At 36.5% G+C, this 13,415-nt stretch overlaps 1 protein-coding gene across 7 annotated transcripts in view; it reads right to left on the reverse strand.

The window, feature by feature from the left end:
- The window catches only part of fat1a (FAT atypical cadherin 1a), an 89,402-nt gene that overhangs the window by 49,012 nt on the left and 26,975 nt on the right, over positions 1-13,415 (reverse strand). The gene's annotated exons all lie outside the window — the stretch shown is intronic.

Genomic DNA, 13,415 nt, shown 5'->3' on the forward strand with positions numbered 1-13,415 from the left:
CCAGCCCCGGCCACACGAGAGATGCCTGCCGACCGCACTGCGTCTGATTAGTGCAGAAAAAGGATTTCCGAAACCAGAAGCCATCAATGGCGCACATGCAGGCAGCAGAAATAGCCCGGCCGCAACACGCCTCCTGCTCCTGCTCAAAACTGTGTTAGGCTGCTAACCATCTCTCTCTCCTTTGCTCTTGAAGTCATACATGGGAATGAAAATAAACTCTGAATATGGGCAGACATCAAAATCTATGCACTTTACAACATTATATTAAAGGCAAAGCTACATTTATAGACCCAAGAATTTGACTGGAATGGAAAAGAGCATTAAATAGGGACATTTAAAAAGGTTTTATAAGAGTTTGCAGGAATATTATGTATAGGCATCCCTCTACAGTAAATCACTTGCATATGTGACTAAATCTTCACTGGCTTATAAATTATTCGATTTTACCCACCAATGTGTGTTAGAGCCAATTACAAGTTTACCACAGATATGTTTTCACTCACCGAACACTATGACTGCGCTTCAGAGTTTCATTCTCTGTCAAGCAATCCATATTATTTCAATTCATCTCAATGAACATGCAACGCACCTGTATTTGACATACCGTAAACTCTAGTGTGAAGGTGCATGCCTCGCTGTCACTTTGCTGAGAGCACTGTTTCTCCCACACACACAAAGAAGAGAGAAAGAACGACCTTACCAAATAAAGTAGTAGGCGGAAGTAATGAGCCAACTACGATCTCAATGGCTGGTGCTCCTCTATTATCATCCCTGTTTTGACTGCCATTTTACAGACAAATATATATATATAAATAGAATATCATTCTGGCGAGTAAACTAAAACTGTCACAGTGTCTGGGTTGTGTTCCCTGGGTTTCCACTAGATGTCCTCCTTTTTCACGGTGTCTGTCACCTTATCACTTCCTGTTCCCTTATTTGGTCACCTTCCTCCTTGTTTTAGTTAATTGATTGTTCCCCACCTGTCTCCAGTTCCCTCATCATCCTTCTGTGTATTTATACCCGGTCTGTCTGAGTCTGTGTCACGGAGTCCTTGTCTTATGTGTGATACTTTCCATAGTCTGCTCTTGCCGTGTGTTCTTGTTTAGTTTTTTTTATGCTTATTGGATATTCTGGTTTTGACCCTGCCTGGACTGTTTACCCTTTTGGATTGCCCCTCAATAAACCTCTTACCTGCACTTGGATCTCTCCTGTGTTTCCTGTATCACCGAATGTGACAAAAACATTTACTAGCCAGCGGCGATTCTATTGCAATTGGTGTGTGTAGCGGGTTAAGAATAATTTGTTTTCACCATAGGCTGAAATGTAATAATATGCAGCTGCTATTCTGAATTAATCTCAGTTAGGCAGCTTTTAAAGTTTTGGTGTTCAGAATAGGCAGATATGACTGTGATGCTTTCCTCTACTGAATACAATTTCATGAGTTCATATGAATATATTGCACATGAGGGATGCATATTGAGCTAAAACACATCTCTCAGCTGAAATGACTCTCTATCCCCTAGATATTGCTACACGTGAGCGTATGCGTGTAATGCTGAGGTGTATGGCTGCTGGATAGACTTTAAGAACATGCTGCTAAAAAGACGCCCGTGTTCATACCCACAATCCATTTCTTCCCCGGCCAAAAAAACAGTGGTCTCCTGCATTGTGGGCTAAGCATGGCCAAAGAAAATTACAGTTCAGCCATTTTTGGAAAAGAGAAAAATAAAAACGTTGAAGCTAGGAGATTGGAAAGCAAATGGAAAGAAAGAAAGAAAGAAAGAAAGAAAGAGACCAATGAATGAACTCTTGTGTATTTCGATGCAGGTTCAAAATGGTTTACGCTCTTACTAATAAATTGTTCCAAAAGCAGGTTTTCACAGTGATGGCACAGAAGAATAATTTTTGGTTTTCTAAAGAACCTTTCAGTAAAAGTTTTTTTTTAAAACAACCATTTTTCTCTTGGCATAAAGTCCAATATAATGGTTCCCTGGATGTTAAAGGCTTTTCCAGTGAAGTTAGTTGACCAGTCAACTCTAGTTAAGCTACTTAAGAAACCTAGTGAGTACACCAGCAGACTGGGATGAATCATGTCCTGTTTGCAGAAATCTCATTTCATTAGCCGTCAGGTGGTGTTTAACCTCATTGTTTCCGAGAAAGCAAATGCATTTTGCCCAAAGATTTCATTATTTGATCTGCCTGCATAGTCAGCGGTACTTACAGCCTGCACTTGTCTCACTGAGCGCAAGAGTGTGATCCACAGCTAAAATCGCCTCTGCTAACCGCTGACCTCCTACTGTAAACACAGTGAAATCTCACATATAATGATAGTGCCACTACACTCCCTCTAGAGAAAAGGATAAAATAAGAAAGAAAACAGAAAAAAAAATAAAATAAAAAAAGAGCATCTAAGTGTCTGGGTAAATAAAACTCTACTCTTTCCTCTAAAACACTTGAGAGAAAAAAGAAGAAGAGCTATTTTCTCTTTCTGGCTCTCTTGAGCTCAGAATCGCTTAGTTTTACCATCAGTTAAGGCCAGAAAGAGGAACAGAGTGACATGACAGACACAGTGATGAAGCTCGTATGTGCTTGCAGTACACAAGCCACGGACGGTTAAGACGGCTGATTCTTTCTCTTTCTCTTTCACACACACACGCGCATGTGAATATCTCGTTGGATTTGAGACTTTAATCTTTGCACTTTACAGATCCGCAGGAAGATCTCAGTGCTTCTCAGCACTCACAGCATGCAGATTTATAAATGATTCTCATTACAAATTTGGAAAGATGTTTGATGCACATATCACACTGTCACATGCCTTTAAAAAATTCACAAAAATGTTACTGAGAAACTGACAAGTAACAGTTTCAGCGCAGATTTCCTGGTGCCGCGAGCCTGTGCAGTGCTTTCAGAATACATAGATTTTGTGCGTGCATCAGAAAATATTACATTCTGAAATCTATTTACTAATCATTTGAGGAAATTTCGCAATATCAATCATCATACTGTAATCATCATATCTTCTTCTAATCGGAACATGTAACGCAGCACTTAACAGTCTCTCGCTGTCGGTGCTTCATGCTTAAAATGATTTCTACTTCTTTCTCTGATCGTTAGAAATACTTTCACACTGCCGACATGTTTGCATTAGTGCGTGCCTATATTTGACTGTGTTAGTCATTGTTCGGTACATATTACTCGGCTGAACACCGAAAGAGATTTTTTTAAATATTTTCGCAAGAATAATTTCGGTTGCCGAATATTCAGTGGATATTCAGAATATTCAGTGGACTTATGCCACATTCTTCATTAAGGGTTTCGAACACATGTTAAAGTGCACACACACTTACAGAAACACATGCACCGCTCTTGAGCACAGATGAATGTACATACATTCACTCTCAAGGCCCACTAACAAGCATAAAACAGTCCACGCCACAGCTACATAGATAAATGAGCGCACAAACAAAGATGTGCACTACAGTGGGCAGACCTGGGCAATGTTCCAAATGCACCCTTACCCTCCTCCTCATTTTAACACATACTGTGTGTGTGAATGGCAACCATTTAAGAGTGGAGAGAGAGAGAGAGAGAGAGCGCAACACTTGAGGCTGAGAAAGGAGTCTTTGCTGGGTTTGTGTCTATCAGAAAAAAGCCTCACATTAGCCTTACACCATTAACCTCCTGCAGAACACTCAATAGAGCCTATCATAGAGACACTCTTCCACACTCGCACACACAAATATGTAGACAAGCCAGTGCAAATGCTGTATGATTTCATATTATTCGTTAATAAATTTGTTACTAATACTATACTAACTAATGAGTATATTCACATGAAATAGTATACGAAGGACCTGTTAAAGGCCTTTACATGGACAGTGTTTTGTAGTAAAAGTGACCTAAAGTAAGTTTACAATTGAAGATGACATAAGCAACAGCGGCAAGTACTAGGTTCCCAATTCTGTTTGGGCAGTCTTACCAGTGGCCTTGAACAGAATTGAACATGTAATTTCCCAAAACACTTTGTTTTTGCAAGTGTTCAGTATGTATTCTGTAATTATAGAGTCCATTAAATGATGACGTCTCAAGACATTTCACAAACTAGGCCCTCTCAAACTCATTGGCGGATAAAGCAGACATCATCTGAATAAATCCCATCAGTCTTGTCAAGTGGATTCAGCTGAGTCTCCGCATTTAGCAACCGAAGGCCCCTGGAAATGGGGCAGCTGATGGCAGGAAATTCCTATCTGAGAGTGACTGAGATTACCAACACTGAGCTTTCAGACCTCCACTTTATTCGGTGTACTAACTCCATTTAGAGCGTGGTTCAGGAAGAGAGAGACAAATCCCTGGCAGATAAAGTCTCTTTGAAAACATTCTTTCTGGTTTGAGTATTCAGAGCTCATGACTCACTCATGCATAGGGACAATCTTGATTTATATCACTAAATCACTGCATTCCCACCTCTGTGTAAGCATGTTGTGTTCAAAGTGTTCATTGTTCGCATTAAGACTGCAGCATTGATTTGTATTTTTTTTCTACAGCACAAGGTATGGCACAAAACCTATCTGTTCTGTCCTTTATGGATGAATTGCTGTTGTGCAACTAGTTGCACCAAAAGCAATTGCAAAAAAAAAAAAAATGTTTGAGTCCCAAAACAAAAATAAGTTAGTATTTTGACCTTCTGCTTCCATTAGGACTGGGTGATGAAATCATATCTTGATATTTTTTGGCTGATTTGCGATTTAATCTGATTTGCTGATTTGCGATATCAGATATATATCTCTGTATTTTCGTTTTTGTATTTGTATTTAAAAAATCTGTATTTAATATCTATTTATTTCACTTACCTCCCAATATTGTCCAACAAAACAATACATATCAAAGGCTATGAAAACAAATAAAGTTAATGGAACCATGCATTTATATTACAGTATGTGCAAAAAAAAAAAGAGTTAAAATCACATTTCATTCTAAAATTGTAACATTACAATCTAAAAACAAAAATAAGGCTTTTAAAGCAGAAGTTAAATTCACGAAACTAAAAAAAAAAACAAGAAGCACAGAGTTGTGTTAGGCTATTTTGATTATCCAATTGCAGTCTCTTTACAGTCAGTGCTATCATAAAAATAGACTTGCTTATGTGGTTATAATTATAGTGCTCCTATTTAAGTGAGCTCTGTCTGTTTGGAGCACATGCGTGAGGCGGTGCTCGTTCACTGAAGTTTATCGGAGAATCCCAAAGCAGAAAGCTCACGCACTTCTGACAGAAAAATGGAAATATTTACATGTCTTTCTAACATTTACAATTGGAGGATATACCTGTGCTATGTAAGTTATACATTCAGGAAGACAGCACATATCAAGCACATTAAATAGAGTGATAAGACTGTGTCTCAGTCAGAGGCACACGCAGCCTTTCTGTCTGAGAGTCTGATGGGCCAAGCTGCTTAAACTACTGCGAAACAAAACTATAAACTATGTCTTACGAGTTTCTAAAGGACTTAAAATGAAGCTTGTCATATGTTAAGAACAAATTGGATTAAGCACTTTCTCCGCAGCAGCTAAGTCTGTGTCCTCGCTATATTTTCAAATGCGCTCGTATTAAACTACTGTGTATCGTTATAAACGGTATTGTCTCATAACGAATCACTTATAAAGAAAATATTGATATATCGTATAAACTCAATATACCGCCCAGCCCTAGCTTCCATTGTCCTGAAGTCATCTAATCACTAGTACTTTCGATTATATTTGGACTCGTAATAAAAGTAATAAAATTTGTGTTTATGCATATTATCCTGATTAACAAAGTGAGAATCATACATTTATAAAGCTTATTTTCTCCATTGATCCAAAATAGTGTTCCAAAACAGTCCACTAGCTAAAAATTGTCAAAATCAAAGGACCAGGGTGATTCTGGGTTGTCTTATATGTCCATATGTCATCTCTGTACCGCTCAATTGTTCTGGCAGTTAGTCCCGCCCAAAACATACCATTGGTTGATTTAGAGGTTGACATGTAGGGTCATTCAATCAAATAGTCATTTTTTAAAAGTGCAATTTTAGAATTGGAGGAAAAACATTAACATTCTCAAGATTCTCTATACAATGGCAAATCACATTCTTTATTATACACCCATGTTACATATGCAAAGATTCTGTCAGAGGTCAAATGTTTTCATGGATGTGTGCTCGCTGGGCTGGGTTGAATATCAGGGAGATTTCTGTTGTGTGAAATCTGTAATCAAACAATACAGGTGTGCCAGTGGATATGCTTTACAAGCCTCTAAAACACTGCAACTTTATCCAAAGGAATGTATGAGAGGGAGGGGGAGTGATTTGTGTTGTTTTTTTCACTCTGCACCTTGCTTTATCCTTAATAACCTTTTGTGCCTCGTGCCAACCATGGGAGCCTAAAAGCCAGGAAACGACAGGAAGTCGTTGGACATAGTATCCATTTCCTTTCATGCTTTCCCTGCTTTGGGTTGAACCCTTTGAAAAGAGCACATGGTATTGTTGTATAACAACCCAATTTTTTTCTCCTTTATTCTTCTCTCTCTCAAAAAACCAGGGGCTTGCTGAAAGTTGATAAGATGTGGAAAGGAGGAGAGAGGAGAGGAAAGCAGGTCTTGTGAATCATTGCAGCTATATCCTCCTTTCACTCCAATTATACAAGCAGAGCAGAGCTCAAAGGCACAGAGGTGGCTCGTAGACTTCTAATTACCTGAGCTGATTTCTATCCCAGCAGCCAGTGCTATTGATATTGTCAGTAGAGTGAGCTTAAACTACTCTGGTAAGAGGACAAAGAGAGAGCTAATGCAGATATCAGGTATTACACCAGAGATCTGAGATTTCCAGAAATGTGTGTAGTTTGTACACCAGAGCAAGAGCTGTCTGCACTGTACTGAGCACAATTCTTTTTGCTTGTGCCTGCCAGCTAAAGAAATAACTCCCATACTCACATACCAGCACACTCAAGGTCCACAATGAACAGTTATTTTAATATTGTTTATATAATATTATATAATATAACATTATTACAATATTATATATATATATATATATATATATATATATATATATATATATATATATATATATATATATATATATATATATATATTTATATATATATAATTATATTAGAATTAGCTTTTATTTTTATATTTTCAGCTAAAGATTTATTAAAAATAATTTACATTTTATTTTTTTATTTTTTTCATTTTATTTTACATTTAATAATTTTAGAACATCAACTTATTTATATTTTTTGTTTATTATTTATATTCTATTTTAGGTTCATTTCACAATACTGAAAACAATTTTTTTTTTTTTATAGTTTTAGTTAACAAAAACAGCACTGACGTGAGGCAAAAGTACGTAAAAATTGTTTTTGGTAAAGTTAAATGGAGTTACTTAATATCAGCTCTAACCTAGTCAACAAAATTACATAGTTATTTTTACTAAATTATTTTGTTCCTGATAGCGAATAAGACAAAAAAAAAAAGAAGATTTTACATCATATTTAGATTCTCATGACTTGTTCATGTACGAGAAGCATAATGTTCTCTCAAAAATCATTAACTCACCCTCATGTCATTCCAAACTTGTATGACTTTCTCTCATCTGCAAACACAAATTACATTTATAAAAATGTTGAGAATCGGAGCTACTGACTTCCACTGTTACATAGTGACATCACTCAAAATATCTTTTATGTTCCACAAAAGAAAGTCAAACAGGTTTGAAAAAACACAAGGGTGAGTAAATTAAGACAGAATTAACATTTTTGGGTAAACTATACCTTTAAGCTGAAAATGCTGCTGTCATGAAGAATATACTGATATCTGATCCCTGTCTCTCTATACATGTGCTTCCGCTCTAAAAAAAAATGAGGATTCACATTCACTTGTGCAAATACATCCACTCACATAAAGCCTTTTCCTTTATTACATCATTTGAAGTCCAACTCACTGGGCTTTCAAAAACCGCGATGAACACAGCTTTCAAGGCAGACAGGTTAATTTCACCGACAAGTAGAGCACCAAAATAATCTCTCTTGCATATATGGTTTAGCTAAAAAAAAAAAAAATTGTTGTGCAGTCACTGAGAGAAAGCATTTCACAAGGGCAAAGGAAAAGACAGAGACTAGGGAACCACCCATACTCCTCACACAAAGCAAAGGCCTCTGGGAAAAGCCTTAAAGATACAGAGAAAGTGAAAAAATTAAGTTGCAAAAGAATGATGAATGTGCAAGCTAATGCATGAACTCTTATACTGTAACAAACACTTTCAGGTACATACACACCATATTTATGCAAGATCATGCCCACACACTCATTTATTACTTTAACTGAGCTTTGCAGAAGGGATTGAGGTCAGTATGAGCAGGTTAACCTTTTGCATGACCTGACTCAAAGACGGGAACAATCCGTTCACCAGCAGTGTGTTATTATCCTCAGCTACAGTCGCTCAACATATCTGTGAATGCAGCTCTAGGACAAAACACTAATTCAACAGGGATCTTTGTTTCTCCGTCAGGTATCTCCCTGGAAAATTCTAGTGCTTCTTGTTTAGTGTGGCTGTGGAACACAGGTGTCAGAGAAAATTACAGTCTTCAGATGTTATGAGTTTTAAGGCAGCTATTCTTTAATGCTTGACTGTCTTTTACCAAAATCCTTTATTTTTGTCTGTTTTTTTAGAAAATATTTAATACATTATCTCTTTAATTCATCCTAAAGTTAAAGAGATAAATAAAACGACAGGTAAACAAATATAAAGACAAAAAAATATTTATCTATCTATCTATCTATCTATCTATCTATCTATTGTGAGGTAAATTAATAAACAGACTAAAAATTAACTAGTTAACTAGTTAGAGTCTGACTCCCAATCGAAAGGTTGTGAGTTTGAGTCCCGGGCCGGCAGGAATTGTGGGTGGGGGTAGTGCATGTACAGTTCTCTTTCCACCTTCAATACCACGACCCTTGAGCAAGGCACTGAACCCCCAACTGCTCCCCGGGCACCGCAGCATAAATGGTTGCCCACTGCTCCGGGTGTGTGTTCACAGTGTGTGTGTGTGTGTGTTCACTGCTCTGTGCGTGTGCACTTCGGATGGGATAAATGCAGAGCACAAATTCTGAGTATGGGTCACCATACTTGGCTGAATGTCACGTCACTTTACCTATATCCACCCACCCAGCCACATATAATACACAAACAGAGATAAGTAAGTATATAAATAAACAGAGGCATATAAATTAATATAGGTATTATATTGATTTAAGTGGTCAACCGATATATCGCTAAGTTCGAAATATATCGGCCGATATTTGGCATTTTTCTAATGTCGGCGTTGGCCAATAAGTTTTCTACTTGGCCAATGTGTTTGAGGCGGGACTTTTATTTTGATGCTCAGTGACTGAGCACACAGTGATCACACTCACCCTCGTTGTTAACAGCTTTATCTATTCTGTCTAATAATCAGATAGAACTGTTAAACAAAGGAATTAATGTAGAAATTATTATAACGACTGCTTTTTATATATTATTAGGAATAGAAAGGCAAAATAATACTTTCCCGTTTTCCATCAGGATTAAGAAAATACGCATTTATATAATTTAAACAAATTTTTGAAAGACTAATTTAATTTACATTTAATTTCACAAACCTTGCAAACTCCAGCTGTGAGATTTTGTGAAGTGTGCATTTTTATCTAGCATGATCGTGTGTGCTCTGTGTGATGGTGTCTGTGTTAACCGAATGCTTTAAACTTTAAACTCATGATTTCAAATTATGCTGTGCTTTATGCATTTGCACACTGCCATAGTCATGACATTTTCACTGTGTGCTGTATGTAAAATGAGTGTTACCCTGGCTGTATTTGAAAAATATGATTCCTAATGCACACAAACTTCCCAGAACACTGAGTGCCCTGTTGGTTACAGTGGTTACTTCCTTTTTAATTATATTTGTATTAAACATTTATTTATTAGTGAAAAATACTTTGTCATATAAAGTATAAGTTTGTTTATTTTACAAATTTATTTTTTTATCCATTGTCAAATGATTTCAAAGTTTTTAAATATTATTAATAATAATACAAAAAATTATATCGGCTTTACAGTATATGGGCTATTGCTTTCTAATATCGTCTATCTATAGAAATAAACTAATAAATAAATAGCATATATCAAATGTCAAGATATTAATAATTATGCCTGTTTTTTTTTTTTTAAGTCGTTTTATAGATTATTTTCTATAATTGGGTGTACTGAACTGATGTGGAGGCTTTGTGTTGTGCACATTCAAGTGTGTCTACATAGTACAATAAATGCTTTTCAAAAGATAAAGGAAAATCCTGTTTTCCATGACATGTTCCCTTCAGTGAAACACAAAAGCAGCACTAAGACCTGTTTACTGTTGCCAAAAGAAAAAAAGGAAACTCTCATCAAAGCCCACACAACTAAAAAACAACCAATCAATATCGGCTAAGGTGCTTTTGTGACCAAGCAGACAAAAATGTCAGCTGACAAATAAACAATCAAACTCCAAGACTGCAGATGTGCTCTTCACCGATCTACCAGCGAAGCAACAAACAAGTTTATTCTGCCTCTTCCCACAGGTCCTATTTTTCGCAGGGCAGCTTTGTAGACACGCCAGTGCAGGGCTCTGCTGTTTCTGAGCATGTAATTACTGAGGTTTGGCCTGCTGTATATTTAACTGCTTTATCGTCAGGCGTGACGTTTTGGGCATGAAAATTAAATACTAATAATAGAGGTCAGTGGTGATAACAATTAACTCCAGATTCAATGGAGTATTCAAACCTTGTTTCTGAAAAAATATAAAAACGCAGGTAGCTATTATGTGATAAATTTTATGAGTTAATTGCTTGATTGCTTTGAGCCATATCACATGAAGTACTTTTAAGTGTTCCAAGAAAGTTATTAATTGTTGAAATAGCTATTAAAGTATCATAGTCTGCAATACTGTTACTATCTGCACACTCTTTCTCTCTCACACAAGTAAAGGCTGCTGGTACTCGTCTATAAAGATTTAGTGGGGATCTCTTACTGGAGCTCTGCTTCAGAAAATTCTCAGAGGTGAAAGGTCACCAGGATTTGGGATGCTGGTAGTTTGTATGCTACCTTACCTTACCTTTATATAAAATGGGCGGTCACACAATACTTTTCCTTCCAATGACTTCCATTCATACAAAAGCTCATGCAAGTGTCATCTATGTTCCAAAGTTAAAGTCTAGTGAACTCTGACCTGTGATTCACATCATGATATTTTGGATTTACTATTTCCTGTATTTGCTAAATTCATGATGTTTTTTTAAAGGAGACAAAGAGAGTGATTTAGATAATACATTTTGTACACTCAAAGCCTAGTGTAGATTTTTTTCCCACATTTTTGAATCAGCCACTGAATTCCGAACCAAACTTTTCATTTATTAGAGGTAGCAGCTATTTTGTTTAATTATTAAAAGGCAGTGACTGAAACATTTCATTTTCTTTCTGAGACTGTTTAGTGTCTTTTTTCTTATTTTCATTCAGAGTTAGTACGTGGAATCTTTCATTTTCCCTCCGAGCTCAAAACTCAAACAGTACTGCAAGTCATCCTGATTAAATGGATTATACTCCCGGTTATTGTGAAATGCTTAATAAAGCAGGGATAACATCATCTACTTCATTCATCACCCACGATAAGCCTGTGTAAATCAGCAATAAAGTAAATTCAAGCGGCCAAACCAATCAACCTTTAGACAGTATTAATTTAATATAATTTGAATACTCAAATAGTTTAAGTTTCACTAATTCTTATGTGGCTAATTTACATTTGCTTTTTTTTAAGCTTTCATTTATTTAGTTTCAGTTTTTGTTTTAATTCTTTAAACATTTTAACTAAAACTTATTTTATTTGAGTTAGTTGCCAAGACAACATTTCTTATTGTAAAAATTCTAAAGTTTTACAGATGTAGGTTGATTTTATATGTTATTTTATTACAGCTTTATTACAATTAATGACAAATATTTTAGTTGTTGTTAATAATAGCAACAGTTACTTCCTTGAGGCTGAACTTTAATATTTTCATAGACTTTTTTTATTAACCGGCTAAATAAATGGAACATCTCAGTAAAAAAAGATCTCCTCCAATGAACTTTCTTCATTTACAGACATGCTGTGCAGCTGTATGTTATCTGAAGAGACAGGCCCATCCTTGTTTACTTCAAGTTATATTATATTATGTCTCTAAGTGTTTGGGTGGGTGAGAACCCTGTGCTTTTGAAAAACTTTGTACCGTCTACATTGCATACCGATATGGTTGAACAAGATCAGTTGTGCTTAGCAGAGCCCTTCCTCTGGAGATCTGATATGCACTTGCAAGATGACAAAATATTTCAGGACCTTCTCTGAACCATCTCTGTTGAACACTAGGAATTAAAACTAGCAGTGCTGCAAAAACATGCTTTCTTGATTACCAGCCTTATCTCTTTCTCATGGTAAATCCACACATCTGCCACTCCCGGAATTGTAAATATTCTACTAAAAAGTCAGACTGCCTAAATTTTCCTCTCTTTTTTGTTTCTTTCTTTCTATCCTCCACCCCCCCCCACCCTTTCCTTCTTTCCCTGGATCAAATCCAAATGTGGAACCGTTACTGAGAGAACTTAGTCTGCTGGAGGACAAACCCTTATTTGGTCTGAAAACTCTCATTGGCCACTGCTAGCAAAAATAACCTTCACATTTGTGTATGTAACTGCTATGGGGAAAAAAGACCACACAAGTCAGTGAAACACTGTGAGAGAGGGTGGCCACCAACTTTCACAGACTAGCCAAAACCTTCAACTCAAATAAAACTTCAGGGCCAGTTTCTCAGACTGATTCCTTTCAGGTTCAGTGGGCTTTTTTTGATGCACATACTCACTCCATCCATATAAAGCTTGCGGATTTCCAAGAAATCTACCCATAGGAAAGATCATTCATAAATGATATCTCTTTAAAATCGTAACAATTTCTCGAAGGAAATAATGAGATTAAATGTAGAGCAAATGGTCCACAAATATTTTTTCCAAGAAACATCACAAACAGTAGTTTCAAAGGCTCCTAAATATCTTTTCACAGTCGAATGTAGTCGTTTTGTAGCATTGTAGAGCCCTGACAGCCTTTTTCAGTTAAAAGTTATTTGTTCTTAGCACTAAAACAAGTTCAGACAACAATGAAGGAATTGCAGACTATAGGTAATGTGACCTAACATGTTTCCGAAAAGTCCTGAACTTGAAGTTTGAATCATTTCAAGCCAAAGTCTTCTACAGCTGCCCGGCCTCTGGATCTGCTGTCTGCACCTTTTTATACCTATTTTCCTCTGTATGCTTGCAAAATCATGTTCTTCTCTATGGGGGAGA

This window comes from Carassius gibelio, chromosome A1 (assembly GCF_023724105.1).
Source record: "Carassius gibelio isolate Cgi1373 ecotype wild population from Czech Republic chromosome A1, carGib1.2-hapl.c, whole genome shotgun sequence".
NCBI lineage: Eukaryota > Metazoa > Chordata > Actinopteri > Cypriniformes > Cyprinidae > Carassius > Carassius gibelio.